Genomic DNA, 16,852 nt, shown 5'->3' on the forward strand with positions numbered 1-16,852 from the left:
GGTTTTGTAAATCTCTTTAATAAGGGTGAGAAGAAGCTTAGAGAGGTCTCTTTGATTAAAGGTTTGACCTGGAATTACTTTGAATTTGTATTATGGAGTCAGCAGGTTTACTGTGGTAGTCTTAACAGAGAATCTTTTGAAGTACTTTGCAGGTAGAGCTGTAAAGACAGTAAGTATTATATAAAACTTGCTAAAAACGCAGCAGAACCAGTTAAGCGTCGGGGCACTATGTTGAAAAGCCATATCCGTAGAGCACTGGGAACAAGCTACCTTGCTAGTTTAAAGCCTGAATTTGCAAGTCTTGTGAGTGGGATTATATGGCAGAATTTCAAGAAATGGAGGCTGGATTCAGTGATCCATGAGGTCCCTTCAGTCCTATGCCCAGGGTTCCTGCAAGATTGTAATCACTGAAAAATAACTACTAAGGAACGACTCAAATCAACAAGAATAGGACAGTGAGTTTCACCAGACTTAATATGCTCAGTGCTTCATTGCCATGCCTGACTTGGCCCAGAGGAAGCGACCAAGGACACAAAAGCTGGTGAGGCCTTTTAACCCCACTAATTTTGAGTCTTATGGGTACAAGTTTCTTACGTGATGTTCCCCTCAAGGTTACCTAGCTCTCTGCTAGCAGATTTGCTGTATTTGTTAGTGGTGGCCCTATAATTCTGATCAATGGAAATGCTTCTCTGTAGGATGGGTAGCCTTGCTTCTCCCTGCTATATTCTCCCTGCTATAACTTTTTGTAGGATCTCTAAAGCTTCAGCAAAAGTTTCAGTATGGGGCAGTGAGTCTACACTGGATTTATTGTATAATGTTTAATGTCTGACTTCAGGAGTATTTAGGAGCAGAACCATCCAACATCTACAGTACTCATGATATGTTAGAGTCTCAGAAAGGACATTTGGCAATGTCCTTTTTCTTTACTTTTTGCTTTCATGGTTGGACTTCTTGGCATGAATATACTGACAACATGCCTGTAACTGCCAACTAAGGACAGGAAAGTGCAGCGTACAGAAATCAGCTTTGCAGTCTAGGTAGCCTTTGCTTTGCAGAGGCTGCTTGCTAGGCCCATATGTCACACATATGTCACATATGTCACATATGTCACACCCATATGTCACAGCATGATGGAGCATACCTTGTACGTAGACAAATTTGCAAGACCTGTAGCAGAGCCATAATGTTGACAATACCATTATGAGGTCAATAAGGAAGGTCAATCTTAATTTCCCTTGCTTGCCTGTTCTTCCTGGTTTTCATACTCTGCAGAAATGCAAAAAGTGTATGTAGAGCAACAAGTATGTGCATATTTGAGCTACCCATTCACTGCATGATGACAGGTGGTGTCAGCTGAACTTCCCACAAAAGCAACACCATCTCACTAGCAGTGATGATATTTTTCAACCTTTCAGACCGGGTGTCAGGACTTTCCCTCCCAGCTGCACTCAGCCCGTGCTGCTCTGCTTTTGCCAAGGAGTCAGGACATGTTTTTGGAGACATGTCTTGTGCTGGAGGTAGGGGTGTGAAGCAGCCCGAGGGAGCACTGGTACTCCTATTGTCTCTCCCACCTACCCAAGGTACAGGACATGCCGTCCAGAGCAGCTCTTCACCCTGACACACAAGCAGCTCCACACTGGCAATTTGCTGGGCAGAGAGGGAAGCACTGCTGGTGGGGAAGAGGAAAAGATTAAGAAGAGAGGAGGGTGTTTTTCCTCTCCTAACTGCAAGAGCAGAAAGGCTGTTCAAAGAGGACCCAGATCTGTAGAAGGGAAGCAGGGAGGACCCCCAGAAGGGGTAGGCAGAGCAGAGATGGTGAAAAATAGGACATGAAAGTAGCACTGCAGAAGAAAGCTCTTTTAGCCTTAAAGAAAAATGAAAAGCCTTTGTGGCTCCTGAAGGAAAACCTTTTCAGTGACTGTGGGTAGGGTTTTTTGTCATTTCTCAGGCAGTGTTAAGAAAGACGACTTCTCTTGCTCTGATAAAATGTTCTTTCCCCCCTGCAATATAGCATTAAAGACATTGCAAGTGAATTATTAGGCTCTTGTGTATGACACATGTGCATCCTACCCCGGAACTTGGTGGCTGAATGTAGACAGATTTCTCTGCAAGATGTTCAATGGTTTTAATCCCTCCTGAGGTCGATGACAGAGGAGGCTTCAGCTCTTATCAGAAGCCCTTAGCATTCTCTTAGAATAAGCCCCATTTCTACAGACTTTGGGGAAACTGAGTGGTTACCTGTTTAGTCTGATGAGGTGGCAGCAAGACTGAAATACTGTTGAGGGGAGCATTGCTGCCAGAGTTGCTTGAACAAGAAAAATATCCAAGGTGATCCCAGAAGTAGCTGGTGTTCAAAGCACAGCTCAGGTGGGTACATCCAACACATCTGATGGGACAGGGCAGAGGACATGGTAGAGCACTAGCAGTGCTGCTGCATTCAGAGAGCAGTGCCAGACACACTGTAGGCTTCCTGAATGCCTCAGAGGTTTTGGATATTTGAAGTTTTGTTACTGTTCCTTTTGAAGAAAGGTGGTAGATACAAATTCCTTAAAGAGCAGTGGCATAGTACCTGCGTCCCTATGTGGCCAAATAGGATGGTTCAACAGCAAGTTGAACAAAGTAAAGCATTTCACTGATTTTGCTGTAGTTCTGAGATGCATTTCCATTATGGCTCCCCAGCAATCTGCATGCATCCTCCTGGAGAGAGAGAAGTGATTATTCGTGCCTGTGACAGCCTAGCCATTTCTGGAAATAATGCTGCAGTATTTAAGTCTGCTGAAATGCTGGATGACAGGAGCCAGGACAAAACCTTAGTCTCTGTGCAGTGCTGATGTAACTAGTGGGATGGTCTGATGGTAATGAGATGAAAGGGCTCCAGGTCACTGTTGGCCTTTGTCTCCATAGGGAATGCTGTCCTTCACCCTGGGTTTGATCCTGCTCCAATTAATATGATGCAAAAATGCCCACAACTTTTCTATTATAATATATATTTCTATAAAGAAAGATCAGATCCTTAGTGTTTGTTGCTGAAGTACGGGGTGCTGCTTGTGCGGTGTCTTCACAAACATCAGCAAGAGCAGAAGACGGTCACATCTTATTAGGAAAAATTCAATGTCTGGAGAAATGTATATTCTGTGACTTACGCTCGAAATCCCTAACGTATTTCTTGTGTGGACCAGCCGAAGGCTGCTCAAGCCATCCTGTAGCCCCCAGCTACCTGAGAGATCAGGCCTTTGTAAGAAGGAATATGTGGACCCATGGATGTGGCACCGCTGCAGGGCATTACGAGTGTATGATGGCAGACTGGGGCTAAGCATGCGCTGCTTTTCCCATGCTGCACACAGGGGAGAGCGCTTGTCCTAAGCTTTTATTTTTGTTATGGAGTGTCAAAACAGTAGCAGTGTAGCTAAAGGACTAGTGCTGAGGCAAGTCCAGCTGCTGTCCACGTGAGGGGATTATTCACCCCTTCCCTGTTTTAGGCACATAATTTTTTGGTCTTCTGAATCACCACCTCTGTTGGAACCACCCCCTTCTTTCACCTTGTATTCTCCTGGGGGGAAGGAATACAAGCTGCTGTATTTGGATACTGTGTTGAAAACCAAAGCAGACTCTGTGTGTGCCCCTTCATGCACACAAAGCTGGAATAAGAAAAATAAAAATATTACCTTCTATTCCTTGAAACTCTGACATCTGTCTCCTATTCTCTGATTTTCATACTATGCCATTTCCTCATCTATTTTACTGGGTGCGTAGGAGCCTTTATTGCTTCCAGTATTTAGATAGAATGAAAACTATTGCTTAAATGAATAGCTCCTGAAATTGTTTCCTTGCTGGGAATTGTTAATATGCCATATAGATTCAACTCATGTATCTGAGCTAATATTGCACCCAGAATTGCTAAAACTATTTCTTTTGAACCCTTAACCCTTTATTGGATAGGAGGGGATGATTTTTTTTCTTTTAGTAGCTGAGGTTTCAAATGTGTACGTGCTGCAATCATTCAAGATGTCGCATTTAGGCCTCTTCTTCTCCCGGAGTGTTATATATCTTACTCTCTCACCAAGGATCTCAGGATGTTTTGCAAAGTTACTCTCAATTCCGATGTGAGGAAACAGAGGCATAAGAAATACTAAAATGTCTCTTGCAGAGCTGAGAATAGAGCTGCCCTCTGGCTTCCTAGGACACCGGGCAAGCCTCTTCACCTCCCTGTGCTGGTGGTCCAGAAACCTGTGTTGCTTAGGAATACATCTCTCCCCAGCGCTCAGAGGTCAGTGGGAAATTCAGCAGGAACTAGCTGGAGTAGCCAGTGTCAGGAGAGTTAGAAAAGGCTGAAATGAAAATGTGGAGTAAGGACAAGAGATAGCAGTTGATAGAGATTTGAAGGCAAGTGGTTGTAAGTGGTTGACAAGTGCTCTCTCAGCCTACTGCAAATGCAGAATTAAACATACTGGCTTTAATCACCATCCTCAAGCCTTTCTGATGTTTACCTGCTACATGCAAGGAAATAGTCACTCTGTCTCAGCTGACAAATGGTAGTTCATTAGGATATGGTAATTTCATTGCTTGTGATTGTCTTTCTGTGCTCTTAGTATCTGAGAAAGAAGAGTATTCTAAATCGTAAGGGAAATAATCTGTCCTGATTTATGCCACCAAAAAAAAAACCAACCCCAAAAAACCAAAAAACCCAGAGGAAGATTAATTCCAAGAAACAAAAGTGTCTATTAACATAAATGACTGTTAGCTATAGTGAGCATTAAACTTAAATGTATCTATTCTCTCCATGTGGCGCCACAGTTTTTAGCGTAGAGGCTTGAGTGCTACATTAAGCTGAATGAGGAATAGTGGAAGCTTTATAGCTCAGCTAGGCATTGAAATGATACTGGTTCGGAAAGCTTGACAGATGAGACAGGCTTGAGAAAAATAGGTGAATCAAAGCTGTAGTTAGAAAACCAACTCAGCCCCATTACACCCATTTCTCCTATGGTTTAGTAACGATACTTCTGTTGATTTACTTGCCTCACCTTGTCTCAGGAGATGAGATCTATAACAATGGTAGAGAGCTCCCTTTTGAACTTACATGAACTCGCTCAACAAGGGGATTAAAATTGGATTTCAGCTTAGTAGCTGTCACGTTGTCTAGCATCAGAAAGCGTGTTGCTAGCACGATAGATACCTTGCCTGGTGTATTCCTGTGTGTCCTTGAGTATTAATGTGCCACATAGATGCCTCTTGCTTTTAGGGCAGGGTTGCTCAGACTGCAGCTTGAAGGCCTGTTGTGGCTGAGACCACTCCTCTGTGAGCTGTTCTCAGACCAAATGGGCTGTGCTGGTACCAGCCCGCTCCTACCCTCTGCCTTCGCTGTGTGACTGCCATCTCAGCCGTGGGAGGACAGTGCTGTGCATTTGCAGTCGCTGTTCTGCGTGCTGGCAGGCAGCCACAGAATTTGCGCCTGTCTGCACTACTTCAGCTCTGCAGTAAGCCCAGCACGTTTTCCTCAGCTAAAGAAGCTACCTTTCTGCATCTGCAGAGCGAAGCACATTTGCTTAGGAGGTGTCAGGGCTGTGTGTATGTACAGTCAGCCCAGCATGGGGGAGGAGATGTCACTGTGGTCTCTGGCCCTTATCAGGCTGAAACTAGGGAACTGACCCAGCTAACCGAGATGGGGTAGTTGTGTCCATGCTGCAAGGTGGAACACTCTTGTAATGGGGCTTTGCATGGTGGGCTCTGTTCCTTGCATTTACATTGTTCCAATGTGTTGCACTCACGCTGTGGCTGATGAGTACTGAGTCAGGCTTGAGGGATTATTGCCCAGTTGCAGTGCTATCAGTGATGTTAAAAGAAATGGGAAAAGCAACTAAAGTACTTGAAATAAGCAGATGCAATAATGCAACACTAATCGAGACAATGCCAAAAGAAGTGGTGACATCCACAATCAGCCAACCTCTATTTTTAAGGGGGAGGGAGTCAAAACGTTTCGCAGATCTCTTCTGGAAAGGATGCTGGAGAGGCAAGGATATGAAGGTGTTGGTACAAGGAAGTTAAGGTCTGGTAGAAGAATCTGAACCCTACTGCAGCTGATAACAGACAGCTATTGGAGGAAACGGAATGCTGGGGAGTGTTTCTGATCTGATGAAATAGATCCTTCCTTCAGGATTGTGGAGGCAAGCAGGGCAGTGACTGCCTCCTCCTCTGGGTGCTATAGAATCTTCAGCTAGATGGGTTTAGAGGGGAAGCTGTACAAGGAGTGGCCAAACTCCCTTCGTTTGTTCAGCCTGGAGCAGAGGAGGCTGAGGGCAGCCCTCATCACGGTCTGCAGCTTCCTCACACGGGAGGAGGAGGGGCAGGCGCTGATCTCTGCTCTCTGGTCACCAACGACAGGACCTGAGGGAATGGCAGGGAGATGTGCCAGGGGAGGGTTAGGTTGGGTATTAGGAAAAGGTTCTTCCTCTGGAGGGTGGTGGAGCCCTGGAACAGGCTCCCCAGGGAGGCATCACAGCACCAGCCTGGCGATATTCCAAGCACTTGGACAAGGCCCTCAGAGACATGGTGTGAGTTTGGGGATGTCCTGTGCAGGGACAGGAGTTGGACTCGATGATTCTTGAGGGTCCCTTCCAACTCAGGACATTCTGTGATTCTGTGGTTACCTTAGTTGTCAATCCTGGACCAAATAAGAGGCCTGATTTTTTTTTTTAATCTGAAGTGTCCTTTGTCTTCATATGAAAGACATGTGAGAATAGCCCTTGAAGTATTATCTTGGAAGATAACTATTTCTAATAACATTTTCAGAAAGGAATAGAGTTTTACTCTATCTGCCAAAGATCCTAGCACCAGCCCTTGCTTGTTTATTACTGTTGGAATACTGAATCAGAGTAAATAAAAGCTCAGATCATTTGGTAGTTCAACATCATCCTGATAGAGAAAAAACTAGATGAGGCTGCAGAAGAGATAGCAGTGTTGCTATCAGAAAGCACCTCAAAGCAGACTATACATCTTCACCACAGCTGGCAGAACTTAAGGAACAGAAGTTCCTTGGCTTGAAGGTGGTCGCTATAGTACTGAAACATAGAAAAGTATGGTAGAAAACAGACGGCCAAACAGTATATTCATGAGGCTATTCTATCCTTTGTACCAGCAGTTCTCTGGATTGGACGTAGCTGATTCTGAGAGCTGTTTGCTTCTGATTCTCTCCACTGGAAGATAAAGTAGATTTGTGGAAGAGTTGCTACTGGATCTGCTTTTAGATAGACTTAGAAATTTAAGAAAATGAAACTTTTCCTTAAATTGAGGTGGAAAGGCTAATGTGCTGGGAGATTGCTTGCTAAAGCTGAGTTGCTTTCCATCTGACAGACTGGTCAGTCTTGATTGTGTTTGTTTTTAAGCAAACATCTTTCTGAAGGGGCAAAGTAAAATAAGACCCAGCCAGCTTCACTTCAGTAAGAAGAGTGCTGCTTTTCCCAAGCTTGCAGTCAACACCATCTCTTGTTCTCAGCCAGCCTCAAGGGCTGGATTAGTACACCGTTACAAGTCTTTACAACATACAGGCAAAGCAGACCCCAGAGGAGCTGACTGTGTTTTCAGAGAGAAAGAACTGTCTGAAAACTTCATCCTTTGCTAAGGTGTAATGCCTGCTGTATTTTAACTCCAGTTGCTCTTCAAGCACACATCTAAACTCTTGCCAGTAAGAGATCTTGTAAACCATTTCATTCTGACTGCTTGATATCTGCTGTTGAAAGACTGGTGATAAAATCCCATACATTAAATGACACTGGAAATCTAGCAGCAGGGTACAGAATAAACTGCAGTGTTGTATGCATATGGCTCTTGGCACAATATTGGTCTTGGTCTATGAGGAGGATTCCCACAAAGTAAATTTAAAAAATGCACAAAATTTCCCTATGCAAAGCATTTATTCTACCTCTGTCAGCTCTGCAGCACTTTCTAAAAGACCCCAAACCAGATCTGTACATGGCACTGGTGAACAAAAGCAAATGGGGCGAGACCTCTTATTAAAGAAAACACTGGCTCTGTTAAGCCTTTGCTTTAGTGCTTGACTGCAAAATAGATAAAAGGTTTGGGAGTAAAAGAAATGTTTTCCCATTTGTCTGCTTTTTCCTGTATGATCACTAGAGGCAGAAGTGCATGCCAGATCCACCCTTCAGAGTGGTGAGGCACAAACAGGTAAGGGCTAACTCCTAGTTAGTGCTTCTGTCCCTTCTGAAGGAGACTATACTGCTGTACTGCAGGAAGGGAAGAACTCCTCCTGCTCCGAAGGACCGGTGCTACTCCTCCCATTTCCTAATCATGCGATTAGAAAGAGCTAGTATTGGACTACAGTCCCTGAGCCTGGCCTCTACATCTTGGAATGATGGCTTGGAAGCGGAAAGGAGCAGGGCTGGTTTCCTTGCTGTAAGACATTTCTCTTAACTCTAGAGGCCGAGTTGCAAGTTGCATAGATAGAGGGGCTGTGTGTGACAAAGGATGACTGTTGGTGGGGCTGTACAAGGGTTTGGCAAGCAGCTCCTACAGCAATTAACCTGGGGTCCTGCTGGCTCCCACTGGTCTGGTTTGCTCTGGGTGCATTGGGGGGGTGGTAGAAATTATTTTAAGAACAAAAGTAAAATTTTTGTAATGGACCACATGTTTGATGTAGAGCCTACACAGGTCACTCAGTAAAGCTGAAATAACATAATGAGCCTTAACCCTTAACAGCTTCATGGTTCAGTAGCAGCTCTGGAAATGAAAATCTGCCTTTTTGACTTCTAGTGAGTGCCAGGCAGCATGCTGTGTGCTCCTGCAGCACCCTAGTACCAGAACAAGTGCTCTTTGGGGTGTTAGGCAGTGAAGAGGATGGGTAGGAAACCACCCTTGGCCCTTGCTTCCTTTCTTCTTGCCAGATCAAACAAGTGATCCTGAGGCTTGGGAACACTGTACAGAAAATAGCAGGTGTGTATGGGTCAAACCTAACTATTCTAGATGGAGTGGGGACTATCATGTGTTTGACTCATTTCCTCCCTTCCTTCCTTCCTTCCTTCCTTCCTTCCTTCCTTCCTTCCTTCCTTCCTTCCTTCCTTCCTTCCTTCCTTCCTTCCTTCCTTCCTTCCTTCCTTCCTTCCTTCCTTCCTTCCTTCCTTCCTTCCTTCCTTCCTTCCTTCCTTCCTCCCTCCCTTCCTTCCTCCCTTCCTTCCTCCCTTCCTCCCTCCCTTCCTCCCTCCCTTCCTCCCTTCCTTCCTTCCTTCCTTCCTTCCTTCCTTCCTCCCTTCCTTCCTCCCTTCCCTCCTTCCCTCCTTCCTTCCTTCCTTCCTTCCTTCCTTCCTTCCTTCCTTCCTTCCTTCCTTCCTTCCTTCCTTCCTTCCTTCCTTCCTTCCTTCCTTCCTTCCTTCCTTCCTTCCTTCCTTCCTTCCTTCCTTCCTTCCTTCCTTCCTTCCTTCCTTCCTCCCTCCCTCCCTCCCTCCCTTCCTCCCTCCCCCTCCCCTCCCTTCCTCCCTTCCTCCCTTTCCTCCCTTCCCCTCCTCTTTTCCTACAGATGGGTCATTTTGTTTCGACTCCAGATATACTGTCATCTATTTCTGAACAGAGATGTTTGTTTTTATAGCTGGGAGCTGAGGCTTTTTGTAGAAGATGAGTTAAAAAGTGCTTAATTAGGAGGGTGGAGAGCAGCTTGAAATGAAACCTACACCTTCCCAGTGAGAGTGACATTGTGCTTCTCGGCTGTAGAGGCTGTATTGATTAATTCACGCTGCCTTGAAATGCTGTTGTGCCAGTTACCTCAGCTCTAGCAAATGATGCTCTTATAATGAAGCGGAAAGGGTTTGAAATAATGAGACACAAAAATAATCACTGTGGTGGCCAACAGAAAACTCATCTTCTTAAAAAATGTACAAAGTGCCTTTTCCCGCGTGGCTGGTCAGCGCCGTGGTAGGGTGGCACATCATAGCGACTGCTCTGCTTTCTTCCGTCTGAGATGGTGGGGAGAAGGCAATTTCTGAAATGAAAATGGGAATGCAGTGGAGGTACTTAAACTACTCCAGACTCCTTGATCGATGTGATGAGTAAACTCAGGCAAGGAGCAGTATATCAGAAATGCATACAGATTGTGCTCTGCTTGAAGAGGGATGAGAAGGGACCCCTCCCTTATGCCCCAAAAATCACACACCAAAACCAAGCCCAAAATACCTTTCAGGCTATTTCTTGGCTGTTTTGAAAGCAAGTAATCTAGCATGAATCTAGCTCTAATAGGCTGTTTTCTAAGAAGAAACCAAGTAACTTGATATTAGTGGAATGGTACCATGGGCACCTCTATTTTGTGGCATATTTGTTGTAGGAAGAAACTGGGGGGAGAGGAAAAACAGGAAGGAGACTCTTGCCCTTGACAATATTCTGGTTGTCTATAGAAAATAAGTTTGTGATTGAAAATATTTTTTTGAACAGAATGCGAGAGGATCAAAACTATTTTATCACACCCTGTGAATAAAGGGGGTGAAGGAAGTGTGTTTAACTACAAAGATTTAATTGCCTTTGCAACAGCACTTCCTGTAGCAGCAGAAATTGTCAGCTGCTAGCCAGAATTATTTGCTTTTATATAAAAGAGACAAAAACATCTCTACCACTTTAATGGTTCTCAGCATTTATGTATCATCCTCTATTTCATACCCACCAAGTACTTCTACAAGCTCTGAGTAACTTCAGCTGGCAAAATACCAAAAAGGAGTTAGTAATATTTGCTTCTTAAAAATGGGATGGTCTCAAGCACAGTTAATTGTGAACTGTAATCCTCAGAGCTGTTGCCTTCTTATAGTGCCCTTTGAAGACAAGGGTAGCTGGAGAAGCTTCTTGTAGGAGAGGACACAACCGGATTAGGTGGGGTATGGTGCTGTGCTGACACAGGTACGGCCTTCATCAGTGGAGTTACTGGGCTGAGAGCAGGGGTAGGAGACTTCGCCTCTGCCTGTACCTGCATTTTCCAGAAAGCCCTAAATGACTTACCAGGAATAGAAACCAGGTCTGCATGGTGGTAATGATCTTTCTGCTCTCTGTGTGTATTTCTGAGATGAATACATGCTAAAACTAATCTAGTAGCCATAAAAATCAGTAAAAATTACCCTGCTTGAAATAAAAATGTCAGACCCACTTGTGATTATTTAAGAGGAAAAAGTCATCATGTGTTGCATTAGAGATGAGGTCTGTGCGGAAGAGATTTTAGGAGATTCTGTATTCTCTCTCAGTGCAGCACTGATGGCTACGCTGGAGCACAGCTACTTAAAATAATAGTTTGATGACTTCATTAAATTGTAAGTTTCTCCAATACAAAGTGTAGTCCAGAGAGAAGGTTTTTTTAGTATACTCTTATAAAGTCAACAGCCCATCCCTTCCTGATGTATATCCTCGACTGTGGGAACAAATGGTGCTGCAACTAGTCTGAATCCCATCCTTGTTCAAGAAGGCAAAGTATTTCTCAAAAAAAAAAAAAAAAAAAGGATTATTTGTCTAAACTTTTCTGTGTAACCTGAATTAGAGAACTGTGGATTTGGGTCCCAATGTAATATGGATGCAATTGCAAAAATCAATGAATAAAACAGAGCCCAGAAGAGAATTATATTTAACAGGAGACAGAAAATCAAAACAGATTCCAAACAAATTAGAAATTAAGACTGCAGTAGCTTGAGCTGAGTTTGCCTTATGGGGGAAAGCTTATTAATGTAACTAAGGTGATTTTTTTTGCCAGAACTCCCTATCAGTAGCGTTTGCCATGTCATATCTCTGTTCTGTGACTTAATACAGTGATACCGGTAGCAGATCAACAACAGTAAAATGACAAGAAGATAATTAAAGCTTTACTTTACAACATGTTTGAACTTAAACATATTGGAACGTGCTGATACAGATTCTGAGCACCTGAGCTGTAGCAATATCACAGAACAGAAGTAATATACCTTTTAGTCTAGAGAAATATCCTGTATTTCCCAGATCTAATAAAGTATATTGGATCCTTAATTTGTTTTAGAAAAAGATCCAAGTGCTTTGCATTTGTTTAACCTAATCCAATATTAACCATTTCTAAAATGAAAGGGCTCTGTCTTGCACATCACACGGAGAAAGATCTACCAAATATGTAGCTTTTGGAAGACAATGGTCACTTGTGTTTATAATAGTAGCCAGAACAATGAGAAGACCACACACTTTCATATAAGTTTATGTAGTTTAAAATAACTGGAAGTCTTATAACTATTCACTAGCTAAAATATCTGTAGGAAGAGAAGGTTCAGGGGAGACACTATTGCTGTCTGCAACTGCCTGATCGGAGAACAAGGAGGAGACAGAGCCAAACTCTTCTCACAGGTACAGAGGGATGGGATGAGAGGCAATGGGTGCAAGCTGGAACATAGGAAATTCTGGTCATTATAAGGAAAATCTTGTTTACTGCAATGGTGCCTAGAGAGGCTGTGGGATCTCTGTCTTTGGAGGTGTTCAAGCCTCAGCCGGACAGGTCCTGGAGCAACGTGCTCTAATTGACCCTGCTCTGAGCAGGACCTCAGGAGGGCCCTTCCAACCCAAATTATTCTGTGACAATATAATTTTTGAGACTGGAACTGGGCTTTTAACTCTTGAACTAATGTTTATCTATTAGTACTAATATAGACATAATTTCTTTACTGTCTGTAGCAGCTGAAATGACTTGAAGGCATTTGACTTAACAGTATGTATAGGAAAATCATTTGCACCTGGGTCAGTATGTGTCAGGCTGTTTTTCATGAAGTCTGGAGGTAAAGAAACAACCATGGGACCGTTTCTGTATTTCCCAGTGTCAACGTAGTTGAAAATAATGGGAGTCAGAATTGCTGACATATGGTGCTGAAAAATGATAGTTGGAAAGATAAAACTGTTCTAATATTAAAAAAAAAAAAAGAAAAAAGCAAAAAAAAGGAACTAATTCAGGATATGGCAGCATGATATGAAGTTGTTTATGTGTCAATGCTATGGTAAGAGTAAGAACAACTTAGATGTTACAGATCGGCAGTGGAATGTATTTTACCCTGACTTTAGACTGGATTCCAGTACAGATCCAGGTGTTTCTCCAGTGCTTTTCTTCAGGTAACCTGTGCTGTAATGGCAAGTGTTTTACGGACTGCTCTGTTCCTATGCCTAGTTCTGCTGCTCACCTTGCGATCCTGTACCGTTTCTGGGTGCTAGCGTCAATTACTGAAGAGCGTGTGCTTTATCTTTACTGTCTGAGATTGTTTTCTGTCTGAAGCAGGTGAAGGAGGTCTGCTGGTTATTTACAGCTGTCCAGTAGTCCATTACTTGTCTGGGTACCTGAGGTTCATAAGTCCATTTGGATGGATAGTTAAGAATGTATTTAGTGCACTTAAGCACCACTGTGCGTTTTCTGCCTTGAGTTACTGCAGCATTCTTTAAGCCTCCTCTTTGTTTAATTCATCTTGCAAAATAAAATGTTTAATGAGCCCCACTCATGATTTTCCAACTGTCTGGCTGGCTGCGAACTCTCATTTCCAAGAGGATATATTAATGGTGCTGTTATATCTTGATCATGTTGATGTTAATGCATGTATGTGCTGTTTCTGCCTTGTTCCCACATAATTACAAGCCTCTGTTTGGCAAATTAGGATATGTTTGCTTTTTTGATTATGAAAGTTCTAAGAAATTTTTGCATGCTTGGTAGGACATAACTTATGAAAAGAGCTAGTTTAGAGGAGAAGCCCAGCAGTAGATTCTTAGCATTTCCCTAATACTTTTCTCTGCTGGGCAGAAAGCAGTTTGTGAATGCTAATGAAATCAGCTTTGCATTACCCCAGTGAAGTAGCTATGCATTATTCCTATGAGAAGATGGAGACACAGCATGATTAAGTGACCTGTCTGAATTCATATGGCTGCTGGGATTCCAGCATTTGCTCAGGTGTTGGCTTTCAGCACTAGACCCAAGGGCCAAACTGGGATACAGTACAGGCTTGGTAAAGCAGTATTTTTTTTTTCTTTTGGAAACTTCTATTTTGTGTCCTAAAAAATAAGCTCTTGTTTAAACTAAAATGTCTCTGCTCTTTATGGTTGGGAATTTAATCTTCAAGACACAAAGTCCACGTAAACAATGCCATATTCCTGCAGTCAGCTTGAAATAATAAATATTGGAGAGAAATGGACTGCAGGTGTTTCTTCCATGATGAGTTAGTTCAGAAGTTTGTCATGAAGACTTGGATGATGCCAATGAACTGTTTTTCCTCTAGTCAAATGAGACAAGAAGGGAGCAGGGTGGGTGCCTTAATGTGCTAGAAGAGACTGTACACATTGCATCTTCTCGCATCAGAGGGAATGGATGTTGGGTTGTATGCGAATCCCCATTTCTTTCCACTCTGATCCCTGCCTTGGTCACAAAGGGAGAAGCTGTCCCTTAGAGCTGATCAGTGGTGCCCCATTGTTCCAATTCACCTGGTAGAAGCCTTCATTTAATGATTTTTTTTTTTGATGAGCCTTCCGACGTCCCTTCATAGCTCTGGCATTGTCGGGACTGCATGCTTCAGACTAGCTTCTTCTACTGTAGCATTTAAAAGGAGCCACCTTAGTATAGTCTGTCTTATTGTATACTGCTGATTATTTTTTGCTAAAGTTGTTTTAGTAGTTGTTGTAGTTTTACTACTATAACATTATAGTAATATTTGTCTGTATGGTCTTCAGAATTTTTAAGCTTCTTTGGAGGAACTGGGAAAGTTGGAAAGAGTTAGCTATGGAGGGCCCAAGCCCTTTCTTGATGTACTCAAGCACTCCAATATTTAAACTGAAATAGAGTCAGTGAATCTGGTCAGGCAGCTTTGTTGACACATGGGGATGGGAATATGTACAGGGATCTGTTGGCTAGGTCCATGTGCATTCAGGAAAGCTGCTGAGATCATCCACTGGGTGAAACAAAGCCACTCTCTTGGAATCAGTGGTGCTGCAGCTGCTTTACCAGTGCTGAATCCCAGCCAGCTTCAGCGCTGATACTCCTTTATGTGCTACCCTACAGAGAACGGCGTAAATTAGAGCCTGTGCAAGGAGGCCAATAAACAGTTTAATTTAGTAGTTGATAAGTACTCCTGATTCCCATGATCCGGCAGGATCTAATTCTCTAAGCACCTGTGTCAGTGGTATTTCTATTAACCCTCAGCTCACTAGCAGTGTTGCTGCACCTAGTAACTTGGGACTCTAGCAGCAGAGAGGTACTTGTGATCTCAGATATTTTTGAGTGGACAGAAGCAATTGGTTGAATGAGAGGCTAGATTGTAATGCAAAACGGTCTAGTGTGTGCTAAGCCCAGCATGAGAAGTGCAAGCATACTTAAAAGAACCGTCACGCCAGCAAATAGCAATAGGAGTCTGGATAATGCTGGATGGCCTGCCGTGGGACAAGGAGAGACAGTAGCCAGTCTCTTTCATTTGGTGCTGTTGTCCCCTGTGCTGACAGCAGGGTCCCTACAACCGAAATCTGAAACTGAGATGCTTTGGGAAGGATTTCTGTCTACCCAGACAAGGGGAAAGTAAACAACTTTTGTCAGAGTTAATAAAGTAGCTGTTTTAGGTCATTACTGGGGTGGTGCTCTGCAGTTTCTTGTCTCAGGACAGGAGTGCAGGTAGTGATCAGAGCCGGTGGCCCAGTGGCCCAGTGTCTGGCACGCCAGCTTCATCCATCCTGGATCTTGGGCTTCCAGGTGGCTGCACACTGTTCCACTGCCCTTCCACCTCACTAAGTCCAGTAGCTTTTGCATGAAACCGTGCCTGGAGCAGCCTGTCAATTACTGTTCATCTAAAAATGGTATTAACAGGCAAGCATGTGCTTGTGCTTGTATGTGCGTGCGTGCTGGGAACTGGAGAGTAAACAGTCCAACACTAGCCTTTGATTTAGGCTTTGGGGACTTTGGGAGGTACAAGCCTCCACTAAATGTGCTTTTTGTGACGGATAAGCAGTGAGATGCATTTGTATTGCAACTATTATGGTACGTGATAGAGGCTGGGGACAGTACTAAATTTTTTCCTTGAAAGGCAGCAAGTTCCAAGTTGCACAGAAAGAGCTGGGAAACTTATGAATAATCTTTTATGGATGTGAGTTTGTTTGTGGCATAAGCGTCTCCTCCTCTTGCCTGGTCTGCTGACCTTAAAATATTAGGTCAGTTTTTGAAGCCTCAACTAATGAGGACATGTGCACACAAAAGCATTTGACAGAAATCAGGTCATGTCAGTCTTCTCACTATTGTAAAAAAAAACAACCCCAAACCAACACCTTAGTAATATTAGTGAAAATTGATTTTTTTGTGTGTGCGTATGGCAGAAGGGAGGCAAAGAGTACTTTGCTGTCTTAACAGCCTCACCCCTGGCAGAATCAGTTAAAATGGGAAGTTATTGCAGCATGAAGATCAGAGCAAAGACTCTGACAGAGTACAGCTGGTTCAAATCAGCTTTGATTAATCCATCATCTATGATTGAAAATTGGTGGTGTAAAGTTGTCAAGGTCACTGCATACAGGACAAAGCTGATGGTGGTTATTCCTTGAGGGGCTGGGCTTTCAGCCACATTTACACCAAGCCCTAAATAATATTAAAAAATGAAGGGAGGCAGTGGTGCCTAGCAAGGGCTTATTCCCTTCTTTCTGAATTTACTTGGGCTTAGATCCTCAAGAAGGCAGATATGGGACAAGCTACTAGTTTTAGGGCCTGCAAGTCCAAAGTTAAAATCCTTGTAACTGTATTAACCCTGGAGGAGCCCATGTCTTCAGGTGTATTTGGCTTTTGGTACTCAAGTGCCACAGGTGTTTTAAATTCTGCTGCCTGGCTCACAGAGAGGTAAATCACACCTGTGCTGGGTAGCCCAGT

Source organism: Phalacrocorax aristotelis, chromosome 11, assembly GCF_949628215.1.
Source record: "Phalacrocorax aristotelis chromosome 11, bGulAri2.1, whole genome shotgun sequence".
NCBI classification, from domain to species: Eukaryota; Metazoa; Chordata; class Aves; order Suliformes; family Phalacrocoracidae; genus Phalacrocorax; species Phalacrocorax aristotelis.